A 21143-nucleotide genomic window follows, 5' to 3' on the forward strand; every position below is an offset into this window, starting at 1 on the left:
TTGACTCAGTGATATGAATTAACATAAAACACAATATTCAAATGTACTATGATGTTGCAGCTGAGAGTAGAGATTCCAGGAGAAAGTCAAAGTGATTGATATTTTATTAAAATGATTATATATTACTTTTGAAAAAAATGAGGATGATTATAAAATATGTTGTACTAGAATTTGAAATTAGAGTGGTGTTACAAATACTGGAATGAACAAGGAATACCAATTCAATGGAACTAAATAAATTTTTTAAATGTCTAAAGTAATAAAATTATATTTAAATTCAGAAAATGCAAATCTAGAAAAAGGGAACAAAATATGAATATGCTGAAAAGTTGATGGAACTTTAAGAAGTGTGGTTAATATTAGACAGCAATTATTATGATTTTGTTATGTGATAAATTGCCTCCACATTGGTACTCCAGATTAGTTTTGAAGGTAAATGATGTACAATACATTTAATTTTGTTTGTTGCCTCCGGATAGAATGGACGTCGATATTTTAATAGGTGACTCAACAGTGGGTCCAAGAACACCAAGAAAAAAAAAAAAATTAGATCAAAGAAGGACATTTAAAATATCGACATGAGAGAAAGAAAAGATTGATTTAAAGTAGAGAATTTAACTAGTTAAAATTTACCAAAGCGATGAATAATAAAACAAAGGGAGAAAAAATGTTTAACATGATGCTAGTGATAATGAAATGAATTCCTCAAAAATTAAATTATTTAAAGTAACTTTTATTTGAGTTTTTAAAAAAATTTGAAAATGTGAGAAATCACTGGTTAACAGAGGATCTAACTAAGTAGTTAATCAGGGCTAAAGGCTAGGAACTACTGTGGTATGAAATTGATTTGAGATGATCTAAATATCCTCATTTTTTTTTTTTTTTAGAATACCTACTCTGTGAGGATCTACTACAGCTATTATTTTAAAATAATATATTGTTTCAGGAGCTATAATCCTAAACTGAGGCTTACCATTAGAGGATCCTTTTCAGATTCTCTGGATTTAGTGTTGTATATATTCATATGTCACGCATCTTCCACAGTGATGAGCACATACTAGGTCTTTATTACAGTTTGTGAAATGAATGAATAAATTTATAAATGTAGACATGAATGACTATTTTGGAGCTTCATTCTGGTAAAGAAGTATTAAAAACCGCTGTTTAAAACAGTCTAAGGCACTAAGTCTTATGCTGTGGAGGATACAAAGGCATGTCCTCGGCCAACAAAAAGTTTAAAATCTAGTTAAGTAGAGGACAAGGGTAAAAGTATGCACAAAATAAGCTAAAGTATTGTTAATAAAGTAAATGAACGCAGGGCGAGTACAATGGGAGTCCAGGTAGGGCATATCGTGGAAAAGGTAGAATGCTTTGATAGGAGATTTATTTTAGTTACCTAGATATATAGAGAAAAATCATGTAAAATAGAAAGTGGAAGCCATAGCAAAATAAAGGAGAAAGCTTTAATTTGGTTTTCAACCTAGAAATTCTCACTTGAAGGGAAGGGCCTAGGTCAAACAGGTGAAACACTGATAAATTAACTTGTACAAGGATATTCAGCTATTTGTTATCAGAGTGTAAAAAGCTGGGGTGAAAGCCCTTCAGGCCAGTCTATAGTGAAATGACACTCAGAAAATGAAAATACATTCAGAGAAGCCCGGAAGGAAACTTTAAAATCCACATCTTATTCATTGTTTAAGGTTCTTCCATGCTTCTACAATGGCAGCTCCCATCACCCCAAACACAGTCAATGTCATTTTTCTTAATGTATCTCACATTTCCTTAAAGAGTTAAGGTAAAATTTCCCAAAATGTGTGTCTGAAAATATTAACTCCACTCTGTGGCCAAGAGGTATAGGAAATGCATTACCAAAAGTATGGATTTCTGGCACTTTCATTATTAATTTGAAATATATCTATATGTCTCTCCACCTGAGGTTTTTATATTGAAAATGAAAGCATTGCAGTGTCAAGACATCATAAAATGTGGCTTCTCAAAAAATAATAAAACACATGTGATTAATTTTATCAGGAACATAATGGGCATTTGTAAAACATGAGTTATCTTATTTTGCGTCCTCCTTATCTGTATGAAGGTGAACACATTTGGAAAGACTTTACTGCAGTAGAGGGAAAAATGCTGTACATCCAATATTTGACTTCAGGGATCTAGCATGAAATCAGATGGTGTATAATGTCAGATAGAATTATACTTATTTTTATTCAGGTACTGTAATACCTACTTTTAAAATGAAAAAGGTTAAAAATAATGCCACATGTGGCCAGTAGGCCTATGAGACTTCCCGAATGTGTTATATTTGTGTTAATATTGTGCTCATGTTTGACAAACGTTGCAATATATTGTAATAATTGTAAAGTAAGTTTTAGATTCATGTTCTTTTATTTCAAACAAGTAAATTTGAACAGGTATTTTTCTTGTTTTATAGTAATGGACTGTTCAGTGACAGATTAACAGTATAGGAGGGGTGTCTTTTTAATGCATTTTTATTTATGGAATGTTCCTCTGCTTAACTCTGTAAAGGAATACCTCAACACTATGTTTTGTTCAGGAATTAAGTCTTTCTGATTACCACGCCCTTACCAATACCAAAAAGAAGAAAAAAAGGAAAAAAGAGAAAGAAATAGAAAAACAAGTGTGTGCATGTGCATGTCAACAAGTTGCCTAACAATCAAGATCAATAAACAAAACCATAAGGCTGCAGGAGAACACTCCCCCCTCCTCCAATTCATAGATGAATAGAATCAATGCTTGAGAAAATTTCCCTGGAGGGTACAGGGTGGAATTTGGAAACTGTAAAAGGAGCACTGAAAATGAGTAGAGCAGATGGAAGCTATTAAATCAGAATAACATTGCCTCTCACAAAGACTCAAATCAAATGTCATGAACTTCTATTATTGACAACACAGGCAGGCAGCACAGCTATCTTTGGACTTTAAAAATATATGCAATATTCCACTATAAATAGTTATCAATTCTGCCTCAGCAAAGTGTCACACACCTGGTAGGTACAGAGTAAAGATTTTTTTTTTTGATGACGTTGTCAATTTTAATAGAGTGGCATGTCTAGAAATGTTAAAGAAAGAATGAAGATTACCAAAGGACTTGGCATATGCTTCATGTTGTAAAAATGCCAAAATCCTAAAATAGGAAACATATTTTAAATATAAAAATTATTTAATTCTTTACAGTGACCTACCATTTTAGAGAAAGGAGGATTTGATGCTTTGATATAGTTTTAATGTTTTTAATACAATCATCCATGATTCTTATTTCTTTATCAGAAAGGATCAAAGGCTCTTGACACATGCTCCCCACCTGGAGTCCCTCCTTGACCTCTATATCCAGGATGGAGCATTTTAACGCCTTAGGAAGGCAGGAAACTATTGAGAGATTTGCAAATGAGTTTCTTCAAATGGGGCACACAGGTCTGTAGGTCATGTTGATGGACTTGCCTGGGCTCTTTCTGGAGCCATGCGGTCCCTTGATCTCCCACTCTCCCAGCTGCCAGTGCACTTGTGAGCACAGATGAAGGTCTAGCAGCTACTCGCCTGCCTCCCCCACCTGCTTGACTTCACTTGTCCACTCCAGTGGACACTTTTAAGTGAATGGCAATGCTCTTGATTTGCAAACTTATTTGGAACTATATTCCATCTTATATATTTTCCAAGAAATCCCATATAATGATCAATTATCTGTTCTCTGCATCTTTTCCTTCCATTGCTTCCTATACCATCAAATCAGGGAACGTGGACATGACCCAACAGAACTAATCAAATTTCTTGACAAAGAAGAAAAAGGAGGAAGAGAAGGAGAAGGAGATGAGAAGGAGGGAGAGAAAATGTTATTGCCTTACTGACATCAAGTAATAAATAAAAGATTAAAATTAATTTTTATTTTTTTTTTTAATGTTTTGATGATTTTACAAAGATCTTGTGAAAACCTACACACTTACCTAAAGGAAATATTTCTAGGGTACCTCTGAATCCTAGAGTCACAAAAAAGATTACTTTAGGGGAATTGGCTGATTTCCATGAACTTCCTGGTAATTTTTTGTATCTCTACACAAGATTGGGCCGTGTTTCATAACTAATACACTGCCTATTCTGTGCTTGAGGCTTGATGGAATTTTCTGGGATCTTGAAAGTATGGATAATTCCTAGGTTAAGGAAGTATTAAAATCACAGAATTAAAATGATAGTTCTGAGATTGGTTCAAGATGGCGGAGTAGAAGGACATGGGCTAACTCCCTCTTGCGAGAGCACCGGAATCACAACTAACTGCTGAACAATCATTGACAGGAAGACACTGGAGCTCACCAAAATAGATACCCCACATCCAAAGACAAAGGAGAAGACAAAATGAGACGGACTTTGACAGGACTGGGGAAAACAGAGACTCCACTCTTAGAGGGCACACACAAAGTAGTGTGTGCATCAGGACCCAGGAGCAAGGAGCAGTGACCCCATAGGAGACTGAAACAGGCCTACCTGCTAGTGTTGGAGGGTCTCCTGCAGAGGTGGGGGGTGGCTGTGTCTCATTGTGAGGACAAGGACACTGGCAGCAGAAGTTCTGGGAAGTACTCCTTGTCATGAGCCTTCCCAGAGTCCACCATCAGCCCCACCAAAGAGCCTGGAGTCTCCAGTGCTGGGTGGCCTCAGGCCAAACAACCAACAGGGGGGGAACTCAGCCCCACCCATCATCAAACAAGCAGATTAAAGTTTTACAGACCTCTGCCCACCAGAGCAACACTCAGCTCTATCCCCACCAGTCTCTCCCATCAGGAAGCTTGCACAAGCCTCTTAGATAGCCTCATCCACCAGAGGGCAGACAGCAGAACCAAGAAGAACTACAATCCTGCAGCCTGTGGAATGAAAACCACATTCACAGAAAGAGAGACAAAATGAAAAGGCAGAGGACTATATACCAGATGAAGGAACAAGATAAAACCCCAGAAAGACAAGTAAATGAACTGGAGATAGGCAACCTTCCAGAAAAATAATTCAGAATAATGATAGTGAAGATGATCCAGGATCTTGGAAAAAGAATGGGGGCAAAGATTGAGAAGATGCAAGAAATGTTTAACAAACACCTAGAAGAATTAAAGAACAAACACCTAGAAGAATTAAAGAACAAATAGAGATAAACAATACAGTAACTGAAATGAAAAATACACTAGAAGAAATCAATAGCAGAATAACTGAGGAGAAGAATGGATAAGTGACCTGGAAGACAGAGTGGTGGAAATCACTGCCATGGAACAGAATAAAGAAAAAAGAAATGAAGACAGCCTAAGAGACCTCTGGGACATTAAATGCACCAACATTCACATTACAGGGGTCCCAGAAGGAGAAAAGAGAGGGAGAGGACCCAAGAAAATATTTGAAGAGATTATAGTTGAAAACTTCCCTAATATGGGAAAGGCAACAGCCACCCAAGTCCAAGAAGTACAGAGAGTGCCAAGCAGGATAAACCCAAGGAGAAACATGCCGAGACACATAGTAATCAAATGGAAAAAATTAAAGACAAAGAAAAATTATTAAAAGCAACAAGGGAAAAATGACAAATAACATCCAAGGGAACTTCCATAAGGTTAACAGCTGATTTCTCAGCAGAAACTCTACAATCCAGAAGGGAGTGGCACGATATATTTAAAGTGAAGAAAGGGAAGAACCTACAACCAAGATTACTCTACCCTGCAAGGATCTCATTCAGATTCGACAGAGTAATCAAAATCTTTCCAGACAAGCAAAAGCTAAGAGAATTCAGCACCACCAAACCAGCTCTACAACAAATGCTGAAGGAACTTCTCTAAGTGGGAAACACAAGAGAAGAAAAGGACCTACATAAACAAACCCAAAACAATTAAGAAAATGGTAATAGGAATATACATATTGATAATCACCTTAAATGTGAATGGATTAAATGATCCAACCAAAAGACACAGGCTCCTGGAATGGATACCAAAACAAGACCCATATATATGCTGTCTACAAGAGACCCACTTCAGACCTAGGGGCACATACAGACTGAAAGTGAGGGGATGGAAAAAGATATTCCCTGAAAATGGAAATCAAAAGAAAGCCTGAGTAGCAATTCTCATATCAGATAAAATAGACTTTAAAATAAAGAATATTACAAGAGACAAGGAAATACATTACATAATGATCAAGGGATCAATCCAAGAAGAAGATATAACATTTATAAATATATATGCACCCAACATAGGAACACCTCAATATATAAGGCAAATGCTAATATCTATAAAAGAGGAAATTGACAGTAACACAATAATAGTGGGGCACTTTAACGCCTCACTTACACCAATGGACAGATCATCCAGACAGAAAATTAATAAGGAAACACAAGCTTTAAATGACACAATAGACCAGATAGATTTAATTGATATTTATAGGACATTCCATGCAAAAACAGCAGACTACTCTTTCTTCTCAAGTGAACACGGAACATTCTACAGGATAGATCATATCTTGGGTCACAAATCAAGCCTCAGTAAACTTAAGACAGTTGAAAAGGTGTCAAGCATCTTTTCTGACCACAATGCTATGAGATTAGAAATAAATTACAGGGAAAAAAAGTAAAGAACGCAAACACATGGAGGCTGAACAATACGTTACTAAATAACCAAGAGATCACTGAAGAAATCAAAGAGGAAATCAAAAAATACCTAGAGACAAGTTACAATGAAAACACAACGATCCAAAACCTATGGGATGCAGCAAAAGCAGTTCTAAGAGGGAAGTTTATAGCAATACAACCCTACCTCAAGAAACAAGAAAATTCTTAAATAAACAATCTAACCTTACACCTAAAGGAACTAGAGAAAGAAGTACAAACAAAACCCAAAGTTCGTAGAAGGAAAGAAATCATAAAGATCAGAGCAGAAATAAATGAAATAGAAACAAAGAAAACAATAGCAAAGATCAATAGAACTAAAACCTGGTTCTTTGAGAAGATAAACAAAATTGATAAACCTTTAGCCAGACCCATCAAGAAAAAGAGAGAGAGGACTCAAATCAATAAAATTAGAAATGAAAAATGAGAAGCTACAATGGACACTGCAGAAATACAAAGTAACATAAGAGACTACTACAAGCAAATCTATGCCAATAAAATGGACAACCTGGAAGAAATGGGCAAATTCTTGGAATGGTATAACCTTCCAAGACTGAAACAGGAAGGGATAGAAAATATGAACAGACCAATCACAAGTAATGAAATTGAAACTGTGATTAAAAGTCTCCCAACAAACAAAAACCCAGGACCAGAGGACTTCACAGGTGAATTATATCAAACATTTAGAGAAGAGGTAACACTCATCCTTCTCAAATTCTTCCAAAAATTGCAAACTCATTCTATGAGACCAAAATCACCCTGATAACCCAAGCCAGACAGAGATACTACAAAAAAAGAAAATTGCAGACCAATATCACTGATGAATATAGATGTAAAAACACTCAACAAAATACTTGCAAACAGAATCCAACACATTAAAAGGATCATACACTGTGATCAAGTGGGATTTATCCCAGGGATGCAAAGATTCTTCAGTGTACGCAAATCAATCAATGTGATACACCATATTAACAAAATGAAGAATAAAAACCATATGATCATCTCAGTAGATGCAGTAAAAGCTTTGACAATATTCAACACCCATTTATGATAACAACGCTCCAGAAATTGTGCATAAAGGGAACCTACTTCAACATAATGAAGGCCATATATGACAAACTCACAGCAAACATCATTCTCAATGGTGAAGAACTGAAATCATTTCCTCTAAGATCAGGAACAAGACATGGATATCCACTCTCACCACTCTTATTCAACATAGTTTTGGAAGTCCTAGCCATGGCAATCAGAGAAGAAAAAGAAATAAAATGAATATAAATCGGAAAAGAAGAAGAAAAACTGTCACTGTTTGCAGATGACATGATACTATACATAGATAATCCTAAAGATGCCATCAGAAAACTACTAGAGCTAATCAATGAATTTGGTAAAGTTGCAGGATACAAAATTAATGCACAGGAATCTCTTGCATTCCTATACACTAACAATGAAAGATCAGAAAGAGAAATTAAGGAAACAATCCCATTCACCATTGCAACAAAAAGAATAAAATACCTAGGAATAAACCTACCTAAGGAAGTCAAAGACCTGTACTCAGAAAACTATAAGACACTGATGAAAGAAATAAAAGATGACACAAACAGATGGAGAGATATACCATGTTCTTGGATTGGAAGAATCAATATTGTGAAAATGACTACACTACCCAAAGCATTCTACAGATTCAGTGCAATCCCTATCAAAATACCAATGGCATTTTTTACAGAATTAGAACAAAAAATCTTAAAATTTGTATGGAGACAGGAAAGACCCCAAAGAGACAAAGCAATCTTGAGGGAAAAAATGGAGATGGAGGAATCAGACTCCCTGACTTCAGACTATACTACAAATCTACAGTAATCAAGCCAATACTGTACTGGCACAAAAACAGAACTATAGATTAATGAAACAGGATAGAAAGCCCAGAGATAAACCCATGCACCTATGGTCAACTAATCTATAACAAATGAGGCAAGGATATACAATGGAGAAAAGACAGCATCTTCAATAAGTAGTGCTAGGAAAGCTGGACAGCTACATGTAAAAGAATGAAATTAGAACACTCCCTAACACCATACACAAAAATAAACTCAAAATGGATTAAAGACCTAAATGTAAGACCAGACACTGTAAAACTCTTAGAGGAAAACATAGGAAGAACACTCTTTGACATACATCACAGCAAGATCTTTTTTGACCTTCCTCCTAGAGAAATGGAAATAAAAACAAAAATAAACAAATGAGACCTAATGAAACTTAAAAGCTTTTGCACAGCAAAGGAAATCATAAGACGAAAAGACAACCCTCAGAATGGGAGAAAACATTTGCAAATGAATCAATGGACAAAGGATTAATCTCCAAAAAATATAAGCAGCTCATGCAGCTCAATATTAAAAAAAAAACAAACAACCCAATCAAAAAATGGGCAGAAGACCTAAATAGACATTTCTCCAAAGAAGACATACACATGGCCAAGAAGCACATGAAAAGCTGCTCAACATCACTAATTATTAGAGAAATGCAAATCAAAACTACAGTGAGGTATCACCTCACATTGGTTAGAATTGCCATCATCAGAAAATCTACAAACAACAAATACTGGAGAGGGTGTGGAGAAAAGGGAACTCTCTTGCACTGTAGGTGGGAGTGTAAATTGATACAGCCACTATGGAGAACAGTATGGAGGTTCCTTAAAAAACTAAAAATAGAATTACTATATGACCCAGCATCCCACTACTGGCATATACCCAGAGAAAACCGTAATTCCAAAAGACACATGCACCCCAATGTTCATTGTAGCAGTATTTACAATAGCCAGGGAGCAACCTAAATGCTCATCGACATATGAATGGATAAAGAAGATGTGGTACATATATACAATGGATTATTACTTAGCCGTAAAAAGGAACAAAACTGAGTCATTTGTAGAGACTTGGATGGACCTAGAGACTGGCATGTAGAGTGAAGTAAGTCAGAAAAAGAAAAACAAATATCGTATATTAACACATATATGTGGAATCTAGAAAAATGGTACAGATGAATCAGTTTGCAAGGCAGAAGTAGAGACACAGAGGTAGAGAACAAACGTATGGACACCAAGGGGGAGAAAGAGGGGGGTGGGTGGGGGGTGTGATGAATTGGGAGATTGGGATTGACATATATACACTAATATGTATAAAATAGATTAATAAGAACCTGCTGTATTAACAATAAAATAAAATAAAATTCAAAAAACATAAAATGATAGTTCTGATTAAAATTGTAGAAAATGATTGCAAATGGATCAGGTCTGAAGCTATGTGACTAAAACTGCAGATGTTTATCTCTTTTTTTCATGACCAGTATTACCCAGGACTTCTGTGAGTATGGAATGTCTCCTAAGTTCTCTCAGCCCAGTGCCTGGGTGTACCTTGTGGGGACCAGTGTCAGCCAAGCTCCACAGTTAAGCTGATATGAACTTTAGCAAACAAATACAATTTTTTATCTCCTGGTGTCATAATTGTAAACTTTTTCTTCTTTAGCTGGAGGGAATCAGTTATTCTCTAAGAGGGTTCAAATAGCCATAATTAATGCATTAAGTTATTTAGAACTATACTCACCTGCAGAATACAGACTTCATCGAAATTTATTGAAGATAAGATTGCATTTATTATTTTAAGCTTCTTTTATTTATTTGATTATATTAACTTGGCTTGATACAACAAACACAGTGCATCACAAACACTTTCAAATATTACTTGTTTGCATGGCTTCTAAATGCTTTCCTCTCACTGTTTTAATAATAATAATAATATTTAGAATTGATTAGTCAGAGGAAATACAGAGAATAGTATTTGTGAAGAGATGAAAGAAAGACTCTAAAATTTGGACCTGGGTCACTATTTCGCTCAACGTCTTTTTTCCCCCTCATGAACTTAATCAACGTGTTTTGAGTATGGCTGTGTGCCAGGAATTGACAATGTGGTCATGATGGTAAGAGTGAAACCCCTAGGGCGGTAGTTACTAACAGAGCCATTGTACCAGAGGTTCTGCTGGAGCACAGGAATGTCAGCCTTGCTCAGGTCTTAGGATCTGGGTATGGCTGGGGGTGGGATCAGGAAAGTCTCCAATTAACCTGGGTCTAGATGAACAGGAAGGGATCAGGCAAAACAGCCTGTCAGGGCTAAGGGGTCATCCATTGCAAGCGGAAAAATTCACACCCTGCCATTTAGCTTGCTGTTATAGCTGGGACAAATTATTCCTCTGAGCCTGTTTCTCAAATGTAGGATGACTATAATGATAGCATTTACCTCCTAAGACTGCTGTGAGGATTAAATGAGTTAACATATGTAAAGGACTTAGAAGAGCATCTGGGGCACTGTAAGAGGCACATGAGTGTTCACTAATGCTATCCTGTCCAGGAGCCTGGACGTCAGTGAAGAACAGCGCAGAAAGTAAACAGGAATGAGGCCGGAAGCGTGAGTAGGAAGTGGATTCTGGGAGAAAGTAAGAGGAACGTCGTGCTGCAGAGTTTAGACTTTTGCACCGTAGAGAGATGCGCCAGGCTGCCGTGATCCAGGTGCTGTTAGAACTAGAGGAAAGCAGTAGAGGCGGAAGAAGCTGTGGAGGGTCCTCAGTGATACGCTGTCCCCCAGAGCCTAGGTAATGGTTGGGAGAGGGAGGCGATGCAGTAAATTATAGAGACTTTGTTCTTCATTTTAAAAATAAGCTAAATAGAGGTTTCCACATCTCAGATCAAATTGCAATAATATCACTTTCTTTACTGGATATTAATACTAAATATTACCTGTTCACTTTTTTCTACATTGAACATTATTCTTATAGGTTTTGCTGGGGAGAATTTGATATCTGCAAAAGAATATAGGTGTCATATATGTAATTTATGAAACATAATAATGAACACCTCTGAAATGCTCAGCTTTAGAAATTGAATCTTACCATTACCACTGATAACCTCATAGCCTTCCCCAGCCAAATCCCATACTCTTGTTTGCCCCTAAGGGGAAAAAAATTATCCTAAATTTAAAATAATAAGAATAATAAACAATAACAACAACAATAATAAGTGCTTTCATTTATGGATTTATCATACCTGGAGATAACCCTAAGTAACGTATTATTTATTTTCTTTATGAACTTCTTAAAATATGATATCCAAGTTTTTACCTTTTGCGATAAAGTATACTTTGAAACTTGCTAATTTTTTTCAACATGATATATCTAAGGTTTATCTTTGTTGCATGTGGCTCTAGTGTACTCATTTTCATTGCTATATTGTATTTCATTATGTAATTACAGAAATTTTTACCTATTTATTTGTTCAGTGAGTGAGTGATTTTTGGTCTCACAAACAATGTTGCTCTGAACATTTTCTTGCCTGTTAATTGATGCATGTATGAGAGTTAACTTGATAATGCCAATTTGCTTCCACAGAGGTTTTCACTCTCACTGACAGCAGAGTTCCTGGTTTTTCCATATCTTTGCCAACATTTGGCTTTGTTAGACTTTTAATTTCTTTTTCTTGACAACCTGGTGGTTGTAAATGACATCCCATTGTGACTTAATTTACCTGAATATTAACGAGATCAAATGTCTTTACATATGTTTATTGATTCTTCATGTTTCCTCTTCTGTGAAATGCCTATTATTTTATTTACCCATTTTTCTATGGATTTTTTTTTACATGGATTCATGAGAGTTCTTCATATATTCTGGATATTGGTTGGTTATATATATGGCTAATACCCACTCTCAATTTGTACCTTTTCTTTTCATTTTCTTTAGCCTTTTAATGAATACAATTTCTTGATTTTAATGTACTTACCAATCCTGTTTTAAGTTAGTACTTCTTGTGCCTTATGTGCGAACTTGCATACCTAAAGATATTTCATACTTTCTTCTAAAAGTTGTAACGTTTTCCCCTTTACATTTAGTTTTTAAGTCATATTTAACTGATATATATCTTTATTACTTTGTATACCTAATATGGGCTAGGTACTATTACTGGTACTTGGAATACCAAAATAAAGTGTAATAAAACAAAATGAAATGATAAAAAGGGCAGTATGTCTCACTGGAAGAGAGAAGTATAATGAGGAAAATAAGTGAACACTGATCATACCTTGAGTCTGTATGGTACTTTGTTAATTAAGCACTTCTTCACATAACCAGAGATCTACCATCTGAACGTTCTACATGCATGTCACATAATGCTGCTCCCTCGTTTACAACCCTCAGTGTTTTCTTATACTGTCCACAACAGAATTTAAACACAATACTTGATAATTTAGCCCCTTTTACCTCTCCAGATATGGCCCTCTTGCCTACTTCTCCAGACATACTGAATTGCCTGGAGTTCAAATGTGCCATGTCATCTCTTATCCTTTCATTTAGTACGAAGGTGATAGTTCAGTTAGTTGGCTGCTGCAATTCTAGACAATGATGTTAACGATGACTTCCTAATTTAGTAGGCAAGGGGTTATGATGAGGAGATCATTTGTGAATTATGATGAAAACAGATTCCATATGACTTGTGGGCTAAGTAGACATATAAGAATGAGTGAGTTAGAGTAGGGGAAAGTTGATTTCATCACTTTCATATAGCAAACTCTCTGATATGCTAAGAAATGTTTGTTGAATGTATGAACATGTATGAAATGGATGAATGAATGAAAAAGTAGGTAATAATAAAAACAGCTCTTTGATTTTGGCAGTTCAGTTCCTTGGCTACAGATTTTGTCAAGTCTAGTTATCCCTATATGTATTTTTTTTTTTTTTTACCGTATTCCTTGTTAGGTAAATCTATACATAGCCATCTTCAAAAAATGCGATGTTTATAACAAAGTAATAATTCCATTTAAACAGAATTTTTAGTAAGTTCATTCTATACTTATATGACCAAAGCTAATCATTTTTAAAGAAAGTTCTTGATTGTATGCTTTATCTTTCAAGTATTTATTGGATCTTAATATGCAATTAAAATAGATTTAAAACTACATTTTAGTTAGTCACAGGCAACTAATGGCTTTAATGAAAGAAGAATATCAAGGTATAAGTACAATTTTAGTTCATGATTTCACTAATGATTCTAATTGTTGCAGACATTATCCAGTACTTATGCTTGAGTGCAATTCTTTAGATGAATCAAGTGCTTGGAAATTTGAACTAATAAAATGTATTCTTATTCTGTATTCATATAAAATTTTATGTATAGGAAATCTTCCAAGTTTCCTTCCTGTAATTTTTCTGTGCATGGGAAAGATACAACCCCCTTTTAAATTGTTATTTGTGCAGAAATCAATTCCAATCCCACCACATTAGCAATGATATGGGATAGCACCCAATGCTTCTTGTGACCAATCACAGCTCATGTCCTTCTAGGCTCATTGCTGCACTTAGTCGCCCACTGAGCTCAAAGGGCAGCCCATTCTTGAGGCTACAGACCTTCTTCTGATCAATACCAGCCTCAGAATCTGTGAGGTCGAGTTTGCATCCTTTCTTGCTAAAGAGCTGCTTCTAGGCAAGGTCACTTCCCTTTGCGCTCCTGGCCTCTCGCTTGCTTCCTTTATTTGGAAATCACTGGATCTCTGCCTTCAAGCTCCCTGCACTCAGGCCCTGCTGGGCATCGGCACCACCTTTGTCACAGTGCTTTTCCAGCAAAGGCCCCGTCGTGACTCACCTCCATCTGCACCGCGGCCCCTGCCCAGATGCTCACGGAGGGCTGGTGTGGGCAAGGCCTCTGGAGAAACTCATCTTTTGTCTCTTTTCCAGCTCCCAATCCTTTTATGTACAGCCCAGCTATTCCTCTAGCTTTCTAACACGTCTCCTAAGTGCAAGTGCAGAATGCTAGAAATTGCATGGACTTTGGGGATGGATAAAGCTCTTCCATCTGCGACCTCACTAGCTCCAATTTTCTCAGAACTTTATGCGAGAATTAACATTTTATCAAGTGTAAACATAGCATTTCAATACACAATAAGTGGTAAATAAATGCTGGATAACGATCTTGTCCAGGTCTAGCCTTGCTCTCTGTAAATGACTACACCTTTTGCTCACTGCATTTTGGTCTTCCCCAGCTGCTTAATTGATTGATTAATTAACTAATTAATTAATTAAATTTCACCCCTTCCTCGCTTTTGATTTCCTCTCTTCTGGGATGCGCTTAGCATTAAGCGCATAATATGGGCTCGTGATAGTTGCATCTTATTAAATTATTTAAAACAATTCTTTATTCATTCTAGTTAAATCGATCTACATTTGCAAAATTCTCTAGACTGTCCATTGGTCCGGCCACCTCATGCATCATACGTTCTCAAAGACTCTGAAAACTGGAGTTCAATTAGCTTCAGTTCTGTGAAGACTCCCTTCAGTTTTCTTAGGCACAAGTCAGTGCTCTGTGATTGGTTTTCCATTTCGAGACCAGAGACGCTCCATCAGTGCTTTCTTGGGGGTTGGGGGAGGGTAAATTCTCTTTCAGCCACCACCTCTGCAGTAGTGATGCAAAGATTACTTTTAGCTTTGCAATTTCCAACTTAGGTGGCTATTATTACCCTACCTTAGAGAATGTGAACACTAACAAGAGAGCATATGGTATTTTAACAGGCAATAACTGGTACCTTTAGATACAGCTCTGGACATCTCTCTCTAAATGTCTGTTTTAACAATAATAAGACACACCGGTACCAATGCCTGGCAGAGCCCTTATCTATTTATCCATCCATCTATCTATTCCTTGAACAATTATTTGTTAAGTACTGTTGCCAGGCACTGGGTTTGGCACATAATAAACTTTCAAAAAATTGATAAAGAAAGATTTTTTTTTAAAGGATAGAAGGTGATTAAAATGAAGAGTTGAGGATTCTGTGTCTAGGCATGGTATTTTTCTCTCAGAAACCATGCCTGCCCTCCTTACAGCTTTGTTTAAGACGTACAGGCTCTTCCTGGGTGCTAGCTCCCTTACTCTTTCTCTCTACTTCCCTAGACATAAGTGATTTCTTCTAATTTTCTTTTTGCTAAGTTATCCATATCTTAGGACAAATAAAAATGCATGCAAAAGGACTGAAGCATTTAGGTTGGTATTGAAATCTGAAAACGAATTAGTGGAAGAATTCTCTTTATTACTGGTGGCTTTATGGGGACCCTCATGTCAGAAGATGTGGATTGTTATCTGTTACTGACTGAGGATATTTGGTTAGAGATTTTCATGCCGACCCTCATCATTCCAAAACAGTAGTCACTGCGTGACACCTTTGTGCCAGGTACAGATCTGAGCCTCCTCCAATAAGAAGACTGGAATAGGGGTACAGCCCATAATCTTGTTCGTGGGAGGTCATGAGCTGCTGAAGATTTCCTGTGATTTTCAACTGTTGTCTTTTATCCCACCCAGCTTCTGAGAACTTGGATGCCCCAAAGGACTCTTGTAACTAAGTAAACCACAGATTACTAATTTTTTTCTATACATATTATCTCTCCCAAGATTATTCTATCTCCTTTAGCAACCTTATAGAATTAGCAACCTCAGAATGTATAGTGTTAATGAATAAAGCTTCATTTCCTGTTTGTTTTTGCTTGACTTGTTAATTAGTATTAGGGAAAATGGGGTAGTTCTAGAAAGTGAGGCCCAGAAGATGAATTTTCTCAACTCCACATGTATTCATTCATGAAAGATAGAGTGAGTGCCCACATCTGCCAGGCACTGCTCTGAGAGACTTAGTATTGAATCTTATCAACAGCACTGTGAGAGAAACAGAATTATTATATCCTTGTTTCTTTTTTATTAATTTTTTTGGAGTATAGTTGATTTAAAATGTTGTGTTATTTTCTGCAGTACAGCAAAGTGAATCTGTTATACATATACGTATATCCACTCTTTATTAGATTGTTTTCCCATATAGGTCATTACAGAGTACTGAGAAGAGTTCCCTGTGCTATACAGTAGGTCCTTATTAGTTACCCATTTTATATATAGGAGTGTGTATACATCAATCACAATCTCCCGATTTATCCCTCCCTGCCTTATGCCCTGGTAACCATAAGTTTGTTTCCTACATCTGTGACTCTATTTCTGTTTTGTAAATAAGTTCATTTGTACCTTTTTTGTAGATTCCACATATAAGTGATATCATATGATATTTGTCTTTCTCTGTCTGACTTACTTCACTCAGTATGACAATCTCTAGGTCCATCCATGTTGCTGCAAATGGCATTATTTCCTTCAGCCATTTTTCAAGTGGGGCAATACACACTCGGAGAAATTTTGCAGTTTGTCTGAGTTCATGTCACCCGTGAGCGGTGGAGCTGGAATTTCAATTCGAGAGCTCAATTCCAAAGTTGAGGTCACTACCAAGAGGCTAAACCGGCTCCAGCTTGAAGACAGAACCTTTGTCCTTACGGAGTATATTGTCTCAGGCTATAAAGACAAACACGTCAATTGGGACTGACCTGTGATGTGGGAGGTGGTAGAGAGATTTGAGAGCACAGAGTCGGGATGGGCAGAAAGGGTACTTAGGTTGAAATCTGGAAGGCGGTGGGATGGGCAGAAAGGATACTTAGGCTGAAATTTGGAAGGCAGTGGGAGGTAAGTTAGCCAGGAAAACACACATCTGAGGATAGTATCTAAATGATGGAACAAACAGAGCAAATATGGGGCATTCCCAAGACGTTTTCATCAACTAAGCGGAATGTACATATTTTTCCTCCATAGATTGAGAGGTAATTGGCATTCTGTCCTGATTACTTCCACTTTCTTTTTCATCAGGTCTATATTGTGTGTGATAGATAGTTTTATAAGAAATGAAGGTGTTTGATAATATGGCCAAGAATGAAGATTATAAATTGAGGGGGAAAAGTTCCTTTGGAACAAAGATAGGACATTTTTTTCTTTCTTCCAAAAATAACTTCTGCTCATTTCCTTTTTTTTTTTTTCTTTTTTAAAAATCTAAGACTCTGACGCTTTCTAAGCTATTAATGTCGGGTCTAGAAATGCGATGCACTCCATCATTTTCCCCACTGCAGGCTGGAAGCAAAGGGTAATGTCTACAGAAAGCTATAAAATCCTGGAAATGAGGATTCAGCATCAAATTACCATCTTGCCCTTAAATATCATGCTGCTTCTATTATTCTAAAGCAGGTGAATGTTGGATACAGATGCAAGCTCAAAGCCATTATCCTAACCCACACTGTTAGTGCATGGATTTCATTTGCAAAAAGTTGCCGTGTCCCATCATGCTTGGAAACCTAGAACATGCTCTGCATTCACTCAGTGGCAGTTGCCTTTACATTTTAACCGCATGCAGTACACTGAGACAATGGGTCCTGGGCACACTCTTACACATATGAATAAATAATGTTAAAGCTAATAAGATCTCTGAGAGAAAATGATGATTGTCTTTAATCACTAACCTTAAGCAGCAGTGAACCATATTATCAAACACCTTCATTTCTTATAAAACTATCTATCACACACAATATAGACCTGATGAAAAAGAAGGTGGAAGTAATCAGGACAGAATGCCAATTACCTCATTACTTGTCATAGCATATTGTAACTGGAAATTGCTTCTTTCAGGTTCTGTTTGCTCAGGCAATTACAATAAACTCTCTGCTTGACATGTTGTTTGCACAGATGTAGTGCATTAATAAACATGAGGGCTAATCTGAATTATTGAACCAGCCACAATAATTCCAACAAAGGATTTATAATAAGTCCAAGAAAGCGGAGGTATCACTGGAATTCCCTGTAAGCAACACTGACATACTTTATCACATGTAAAATCCTCAAATTTAATGTACAATACTGGAATATGTCCCATAGGTATTTTATATTTTCTAAGTCCTAAGCAACTGCCATTATGAAGGAGCATCAAGACTGCCAAGGTAAGTGGCAATATCCCAGACTTGGAGGGAATTACTTTATTTGTTGTATAGCGTGCACATCTTGAGCCCTTTTAACCCAATTTTTCTAAATCTAATTTTATTTAAAAGAAAAATGTGCTGTGGTAGTAGTAAAAACATTAAATGTCTCAGAGTATCATGGAAAATGTTCAGTTGTCCAAGGAATGGCATGAAGGACAGTGGACCTTCCCTCCTGCTCATAGTACTAGAAGGGCATTCTGCAGACATAGGAAACCTTGTTGAGAACAGTTAGGTATCATGGCAAAGATGCTGAGTAATCTTTCAGAGCAAAGTTCAGGTAAAGTTTGCTTCATCCAAGTTGACTTCACCTGAGTTCACTTTTCTCCATACAAGTTTCTTATTCAAAGAAATGATTTTAATGTCAAAAATATATTCACTTGAAAAATAATGTGTGCCTCATCAATTTCTGCCATACAGAGTCTGGCTTTTAAAATAACTTTGCTTTTTGCCATGTGAGTAATGAATAGAATTAGAAATAGAAATGTCTTCAGGAGAGAATCCGGTGCATTGCACATAATGATTTCATGGGGGTTATTAATGCTATCCACTGTGATTGAGAGCACAGCCTTTGCCGTTTAGGGCAGGATAGAGTTGGCAAGCTGTCTCCAGACCTTCTCCCTGGAGTTTTAGAAGGGATGAGGTCCTGTCTGCCAATAACCACAGCAATTCTAAATTCTTAAGCGAAGTCATAGTCACAGAGGAGCGTCCCATCAGGTTTCTTCTTTTCCCTCCATATTAGGCAAAACTTCCGACTTACTTGTTTCTTAGTTTCCTCTTGTGCTAAGTCTCATTTGGATGCCATGTGATTCATTGCATTCAAATACTGATGCAGCAGGCTGATTGTAAATCTGAATTATAGTACCAGCACATAGTCACTCAACTGCAATATACCTATTTAAAAAAGGAAACAAGGCTGCCACACTAGAATCCCTCTTCTAGTGAAGAACAGGTATTTTTCCAACTCTAAACATTGCTCAGATGTATAATAGTCAATACCACTTGAGATATCAATTCATCTCAGAAAATTATGTGGGAAGAGTTTTTGTATCTTTTCCTTGAAATTTAGTGTTTTTTTTGAAAATCTGAAATTTTGAAATGTTTTGAAATTTCTCAAACATGGGAATTAAAAGGTAAAAGAAGTGTGTGGTTCTTTTCCTTAAAGTTGGCTTTTTAGGCTTTGATCAATAATTAAATGTAAATTAAAGTTTCGCATGTAAGACTTCTCTTAATTCAAATCCACAGATTCATATAAAAAGTAAGAAACTATCACTTTTTTCCCTTCAATTCCAAATCCATTTCTGGCCTCTCTATCTCTCTCCTCACACCCACTCTCAGCATCTTGACCCACTCTACCCCACCCCCAGCTTCATTTGCTGGGACAGAAAGTACCCTTTATATGGCTTAAAAAGAAAATGTGAATCAAGATATCTCAAACACTAATGGGATATATTAAAGCAATTCAATTATTTTAATCTCTTCCATATATCATGAAATTATGTAGAACAATTTCATTGAAGTGTTACGATCACTGTTGAGACTGCAATTGTGAATTGTTACACCAGCAAATATTGAAGAACATGAGTGCTGGTGAAGTTCTATTGCAGTGTATGCAAGTGAGGACCAGAATGACACCAGAAGGGAAATTTCCATCATAATCAACTTATTCATTCTGTAATAACCTCCTTAGGAATCATGCTTCAGGATTATAATGTTCTATGATTAATTTCAGTCCAAAGTTAATGTTGTCCTTTGAGTTAGTGTTTGCTTTACTCAAGTTATAACACTCTCACATAGAGCAGGAATACTTTTAATTATAAAATAATTATAGAAATAAATTGAATAAAATAAATGAACAATAGGTTAAAGGAAGATGAATTAGACCATTTACATACTACATAGAGTAAGACTTCCTTGAAAGACAAAATACATATGAAAGTTAAAAGTAAGGAAAGCCAGGTTCCATAAAACAAAAATTACTTTTTAGTTAATTTTAACCATATAATTTCTGATTCCATAAAGAAGAATTTTCTGTATTACCTTTAACTTATTGGAAAACATGGGTATGTAGTTATATATACTTACATACATGGTGGGAATGGCTAGGGTCCCCTGATTATTTGTCAATGATTGTGTTTTACTCAAGTTAATATTCAAAAGCAGAAGTATAAACTATATGATTTTTTTAATGTTATAATATCAACAACACAATTTAAATTATAGAAAAGCAAAGCTCAGAAAAGTCTCAGTTTTTACTCCACTATTAACTAATGCAATTTGAGCATATGTATAATTAGAGTGTGTTAATAAGATTATTGATATAAATAACAAAATTTCATACAATATGTACAGTTTTGAAGATGAAGGCATTAATCTCTCATCTTTATATCAGATATCAGTAAAAATATTTATCCATATCTGGATTAAAATTTTATGATTACAATGATCTAATTATACATCTATATTTTAACATTTTGTGATATATAAAAACATAAGCATAAATTAGCAGTAATAAAGATATAGCCATATAATTTATAAAAGTAAGCTAGTGACTGAAATCCATGGAAACCAAGTTACAA

Source organism: Balaenoptera acutorostrata, chromosome 12 (genome assembly GCF_949987535.1).
Source record: "Balaenoptera acutorostrata chromosome 12, mBalAcu1.1, whole genome shotgun sequence".
Classification (NCBI taxonomy): Eukaryota; Metazoa; Chordata; class Mammalia; order Artiodactyla; family Balaenopteridae; genus Balaenoptera; species Balaenoptera acutorostrata.